General features: G+C 41.2%; 1 non-coding gene across 1 annotated transcript; it reads right to left on the bottom strand.

The window, feature by feature from the left end:
* Positions 1 to 2,333: 2,333 nt before the first annotated feature.
* LOC121173003 (small nucleolar RNA R71) lies at positions 2,334 to 2,440 on the bottom strand. The gene has a single exon (XR_005887001.1). It is a non-coding gene; the product is annotated as a small nucleolar RNA R71 (small nucleolar RNA).
* Between the last annotated feature and the right edge of the window lie 4,714 nt (positions 2,441 to 7,154).

A 7,154-nucleotide genomic window follows, 5' to 3' on the forward strand; every position in this document is an offset into this window, starting at 1 on the left:
CTTCCAGTGAAGGAAGATAAGTCAGAGTATTGTAATAGGGCCCAGTGACTTTGAGTGACTCTTTTTAAATAGCTGCCTTGGGATTCGTGCAGGGCATTCTATTCTGCTATGCTATTTTCATTATTCAGAGCTTTGGTTTTAGGTTTTCACGTTTTTCTGTTCCCTTGTTACAGTTTTCGTTCTTAATGCAAATTTCCGTTTTCTGCTTCTAATTACGAGTTCATTCTTGCTTCTTCTTCTACTTTCATTTACGTTTCTGTTCATTTACGTTTCTGCTTCATGTTTCATTTGCGTTTTCTGTTTGAATCCATGGAAGGATAGATTTTCTGGTGTTGTTTCCTTTTGAGGACGAATCCCAACTCTCTTTGAGGTTTCGTTTGTAATGTGGTTTCCTGGCAGTTTTCCCTTCACCAGTTATCCCAATTTCGTGAATATTAATCAGTGCACGCTTCGTGTTCGATTAATTGCCTCTGAGCCTAACTTGCGTTCATGCTTAATGGACGAAGGGCTAACTGGTGTATGTGGTGCCTAATCACGTATTGAAAACCCTAAGTTGATTTTCGCTTAGTAAATTGAAATAGGGTTGGATTAAGTGGTTGACTGTTAGGGACGAATTCTCCATAACCCAGGATAAGAGAGTGGCTTCTGAATCAGAGGTAACAACCCGTTTTTAATATTAGTAGTTTCGTATTCCATTTTATTTGTTCTGCTCTTTAATTACCAAACAACCAAACCCCCCCCCCATCGTTACTGTTACTGCAAGTATATTATGAACATTTGGCTTGTCACTGCTCGTTGGGAAACGACCCAGGATCACTTCCTAGTTACTGCATTTTCATGTTTATTTGATTCGGGTACGACCTCGATCAAATTTGGCGCCGTTGCCGGGGAGCAGTGTCCAAAGGTTCATAATAGCTAGCTAGTGTTGTGTGTTTAATCCTTTCGTGTTTTATGTTTAATTGTTAGTATTGTGTTAGTATGTGTGTTAGTGTTGTTTAGTGTCCTGGTATTTTGTTTAATGTGTGTTCTGTTTCAGTTTTACCATTAAGCGTTTCCCCTGTTTCAGTCTTGGGTGTTTTGCTGTGAAGATTGTGCTTGAAAACAGAGTAGTAGTAGAAATCAGCTTGCGGAAAAACAGAGTAGTAGTAGAAATCAATTAGAGACGGATTTTAGCGACCACCCATGCTGAATTATTTGGGATTTTTTGTTTTAGTAGCTAGGGTTGTTATTTTTGGCTGAATTTTTTTGTGGTAACTTCTTTTAATCCATATTTTGTGGGAAAAATAGCTAGAGCCTTTAGTTTGGTCAGATTTGAAAGTTCCAAAAAACTAGCAAATTTTGTGTTTGTCAAAACTTCAAACGGCCATAACTTTTGCTCCGGTTATCAGAATCACAATTATTATATATGCATTTGGGGTAGAAAAAAATTTCCTATGCCGTGGCAGCCGGCCATAGGCCGGTTGAGGTCTCCATCGTCCAAAAAAAAGCGATTCTGTCAAAAGTTTTTTATTTTTCAAGTTTTATTCACATATTTTTCTTAACCTACCAATTTTAGCTTTCATAGTTAGACTTTGAATTTTTGTCTGAATTTTTTGTGCTATCTTCTCATCATTTATAAGGTTGCTCACAAAATTTCAGTCATTTGGATATCATTTGAGGGTAGCTGTAGTTCAACCTACACCTTTATTTACATGACAAGGCAACTAGTTGTGTGCATGCTAAATGTAGTGTATGACTAGAGGCAATCCATCTGACTTACAACCCTTTGATCCTGAGATAGATAGGACATTTCATAGATTAGTTAGGCATCATTTTATACCTTTTGATCATTCTGAGCATTCCATAACTGGTGAATCTGTGCATTCTGTTATTGGTGATTTTGAACATCCTGATCTTGAGCATTATAATTTTGAGCATTCTGATTCTGAGCATTCTGATTTTGCACATTCTGAGAACATGGCACAACCTCCACCTCATGAGAGGACTCTAAGGGAAATGGCTGCACCTGATTTCACCTATGAAAGCTTGTGCATCCAATACCCTGATGAGGATGTCCCATATGTTCTTAAAACTGGACTGATTCATTTGCTTCCAAAGTTTCATGGCCTTGCAGGTAAAGACCCGCACAAACATTTGAAAGAATTTCACATTGTCTGCTCCACCATGAAACCCCCAGATGTCCAAGAGGATCACATATTTCTGAAGGCTTTTCCTCATTCATTAGAGGGAGTGGCAAAGGACTGGCTGTATTACCTTGCTCCAAGGTCCATCACGAGCTGGGGTGACCTTAAGAGAGTATTCTTAGAAAAAATTTCCCTGCTTCCAGGACCACAGCCATCAGGAAGGATATCTCAGGTATTAGACAACTCAGTGGAGAGAGCCTGTATGAGTACTGGGAGAGATTTAAGAAACTATGTGCCAGTTGCCCCCACCATCAGATTTCAGAACAACTTCTTCTCCAATATTTTTATGAAGGACTCAGTAATATGAAGAGAAGTATGATAGATGCTGCCAGTGGTGGAGCCCTTGGAGACATGACTCCTGCTGAAGCCAGAAATTTAATTGAGAAGATGGCCTCCAACTCCCAGTAGTTTAGTGCCAGAAATGATGCCATAGTCATTAGAGGAGTGCATGAGGTAGCTACAAACCCATCTGCATCATCTGAAACTAAGAAGCTTGAAGGCAAACTGGATGCGTTGGTCAACTTGGTAACCCAGCTGGCCTTGAATCAGAAATCTGTACCTGTCGCAAGGGTTTGTGGTTTGTGCTCCTCTGCTGACCACCATACAGACCTTTGCCCTTCCATGCAGCAACCTGGAGCAATTGAGCAACCTGAAGCTTATGCTGCAAATATTTACAATAGACCTCCTCAACCTCAGCAGCAAAATCAACCACAGCAGAGCAATTATGACCTTTCCAGCAACAGATACAACCCTGGATGGAGGAATCACCCTAACCTCAGATGGTCCAGCCCTCAGCAACAACAACAGCAGCCTGCTCCTTCCTTCCAAAATGCTGCTGGCCCAAGCAGACCATACATTCCTCCACCAATCCAACAACAGCAACAACCCAAGAAACAACCAACAGTTGAGGCCCCTCCACAACCTTCCCTCGAAGAACTTGTGAGGCAAATGACTATGCAGAACATGCAGTTTCAGCAAGAGACCAGAGCCTCCATTCAGAGCTTAACCAATCAGATGGGACAATTAGCTACCCAATTGAATCAACAATAGTCCTAGAATTCTGACAAGCTGCCTTCTCAAGCTGTCCAAAATCCCAAAAATGTCAGTGCCATTTCATTGAGGTCAGGAAAGCAGTGTCAAGGACCTCAACCCGTAGCACCTTCCTCATCTGCAAATGAACCTGCCAAACTTCACTCTATTCCAGAAAAAGGTGATGACAAAAATCTACCTAACAATTTCTGTGCAGGTGAATCTTCTTCCACAGGTAATTCTGATTTGCAGAAGCAGCACATTCCCCCTCTTCCATTCCCTCCAAGAGCAGTTTCCAACAAAAAAATGGAAGAGGCAGAGAAAGAGATCTTGGAAACGTTTAGAAAAGTAGAGGTAAACATACCTCTGTTGGATGCAATAAAGCAAATTCCAAGATATGCCAAATTCTTGAAGGAGCTGTGCACTAATAAGCGGAAGCTTAAAGGAAGTGAATGCATTAGCATGGGCAGAAATGTCTCCGCATTGATTAGTAAATCTGTTCCTCAAATTCCTGAAAAATGCAAAGATCCAGGTACATTCAGCATACCTTGTATTATAGGGAATAGTAAGTTTGACAATGCCATGCTAGATTTAGGAGCCTCTGTTAGTGTTATGCCTCTGTCGATTTTTAATTCTCTATCTCTAGGTCCCTTGCAGTCAACTGATGTGGTAATTCATTTAGCTAATAGAAGTGTTGCCTATCCTGTTGGTTTCATAGAAGATGTCTTAGTTAGAGTTGGTGAACTGATTTTCCCTGTTGATTTTTATATCTTGAATATGGAAGATGGATTTTCTCAAGGATCAGTTCCCATCATTCTAGGCAGACCCTTTATGAAAACTGCTAGAACTAAGATAGATGTTTATGCAGGCACACTGTCCATGGAGTTTGGTGATATAACTGTTCATTTTAATATTCTGGATGCTATGAAATACCCATCTGAAGATCTTTCTGTATTTCGTGCTGAAATAATTGACCATGTTGTTGATGAATACATGATTGATCTTTATTCTAATCTGCATGCCTCTCACTCTTCATGCATTGAGTCTGAAATTGTATTTGATCATATGTCTGAATTTGATGCTGAGAGTGAATCTGAAAGTGATATTGATTGCATGCCTGGTGGTGGTGTTTTACCTCTTGAGATTGATTTTATAGAGTCAGATAGGACTAACCATGTTTCAGGAAGTACACATACCTCTGACTTTCTTTATGAGGTAAAGGCTGAGAAACCATCTCCTTCTACCACTGTCCAGCCGACCACACCAGAATTGAAGCCTCTGCCATCAAATTTAAAATACGCTTACTTGGATGATAGCAAGAGTTTTCCAGTGATTATATCTGCCTCCCTTGCTGATGAGCAAGAGGAGAAGTTGTTGTCAGTTCTCAAGAAGCATAAGAAGGCTATAGGCTGGACCCTGGCGGACATTCCTGGTATTAGCCCATCCACATGTATGCATCGAATAAATTTAGAGGATGGAGCTAAACCAGTAAGACAGCCACAGAGAAGACTCAACCCGGTGATTCTTGATGTAGTGAAGAAGGAGATAACCAAGCTTTTGCAAGCTGGAATCATTTATCCTATCTCCGACAGCCAATGGGTGAGTCGCGTCCAGGTAGTCCCGAAAAAGACTGGCCTCACAGTGATCAGAAATGAGAAGGAGGAGCTGATTCCTACTCGGGTGCAGAACAGTTGGAGAGTCTGCATTGACTATAGAAGGCTGAACCAGGTTACCAAAAAGGACCATTTTCCCCTGCCATTCATTGACCAGATGCTTGAACGCCTGGCAGGTAAATCCCACTACTGTTTCCTTGATGGTTTTTCTGGTTATATGCAAATTACTATTGCTCCTGAGGATCAGGAAAAGACCACATTCACCTGCCCCTTCGACACTTTTGCTTATAGGAGGATGCCTTTCGGCCTGTGCAATGCCCCTGGTACCTTCCAGCGGTGCATGATTAGTATTTTCAGTGATTTTTTAGAAAATTGCATAGAGGTGTTTATGGATGATTTCACTGTATATGGATCCTCTTTTGATGGTTGTTTGAATAGTTTGGAAAAAGTTTTGAATTGATGCATTGAAACTAACCTTGTTCTAAATTTTGAAAAATGTCATTTTATGGTTGAGCAAGGTATAGTTTTAGGCCACATTATTTCCAATAAGGGTATTGAAGTAGATCCTGCAAAAATTTCTGTTATTTCACAATTGCCTTACCCCTCTTGTGTGCGAGAGGTGCGATCTTTTCTTGGTCATGCAGGATTCTACAGGCGCTTTATAAGGGATTTTAGCAAAGTAGCCCTTCCACTGTCCAACTTGTTGCAAAAGGAGGTGGAGTTTGACTTTAATGACAAATGCAAAGAGGCTTTTGATTGCCTCAAAAGAGCGTTGACTACCACCCCCATCATCCAGGCACCCGATTGGACAGCCCCTTTTGAGCTTATGTGTCATGCATCAAATTATGCATTGGGGGCTGTCCTTGCTCAAAAATTGATAAATTGCCCAGGGTGATATATTATGCTTCTAGGACTTTAGATGCTGCCCAAGCAAATTATACTACTATTGAGAAAGAGCTTCTAGCCATAGTTTTTGCTCTTGAAAAATTTCGATCTTATTTGCTTGGTACTCGCATTATTGTTTATACTGACCATGCAGCTCTAAAGTACTTGTTGAAGAAGGCTGATTCTAAGCCTAGGTTGATCCGATGGATGCTCTGGCTCCAAGAGTTTGACTTGGAGATCCGTGATAGGAGCGGAGCACAAAATCTAGTTGCTGATCATTTGAGTCGGATCGAACGTGTCTCTGATGCAGATTCACCTATTCGGGATGATTTCCCGGATGATCATTTGTATATATTGTATAGTATTTCTGACTCTCTTTCTACTCCCTGGTTTGCTAACATTGTCAATTATTTAGTTGCCTCTGTTTTTCCTCCCTTAGCATCTAAGGCCCAAAAAGATAAGATTAAAAGTGATGCTAAGCATTTTATTTGGGATGACCCCTACTTGTGGAAATTGTGCAGTGATCAGGTCATTAGACGGTGCATTCCAGATCATGAGACTGACTCAGTCCTGCAGTTCTGTCATTCTTCCGCACCGGGAGGTCATCTGGGTGTTCAAAGGACAGCTCGCAAAATGCTTGATTGTGGTTTTTATTGGCCCACCATCTTTAAAGATGCGTGGAAGATCTGCAACACTTGTGAGCAGTGTCAGAGAGCAGGAAATACACTTACATGGCAACAACAAATGCCTCAGCAACCTATGCTATTCTATGAGGTGTTTGATGTCTGGGGTATAGATTTCATGGGTCCTTTTCCTGTCTCTTTTGGTTGTTTACATTCTCCTTGCAGTTGACTATGTTTCAAAATGGGTGGAAGCCAAGCCCACTAGAACTAATGATGCTAAAGTTGTCGCAGACTTTGTCAGGTCTAATCTGTTTTGCAGGTTTGGAGTACCTAAAGCAATTGTTAGTGATCAAGGAACCCATTTTTGCAACAGGACAATGCATTCCCTGCTTAAAAAGTACGGGGTGGTACACAGGGTATCCACACCATACCACCCCTAGACCAATGGTCAGGCAGAAATTTCTAACCCAGAAATCAAGCGAATTTTAGAGAAGATTGTGCAGTCAAGCAGGAAAGATTGGAGTACCAGGCTTGATGATGCTCTCTGGGCACATCGGACTGCCTACAAAGCACCTATAGGAATGTCTCCTTATCGGGTTGTCTTTGGAAAGGCATGTCATCTTCCAGTAGAAATTGAGCACAAAGCTTACTGGGCAGTGAAGACTTGCAACTTCTCTATGGATCAAGCTGGTGAGGAAAGAAAGTTGCAACTGAGTGAGTTAGATGAAATCCGCCTAGAAGCCTATGAGAATGGCAAGTTCTACGAAGATAAGACCATGAGGTTCCATGATAGCGTGATAGTTAAAAAAGACTTCGTGGTT

Source organism: Glycine max, chromosome 10, assembly GCF_000004515.6.
Source record: "Glycine max cultivar Williams 82 chromosome 10, Glycine_max_v4.0, whole genome shotgun sequence".
Taxonomy (NCBI): Eukaryota; Viridiplantae; Streptophyta; class Magnoliopsida; order Fabales; family Fabaceae; genus Glycine; species Glycine max.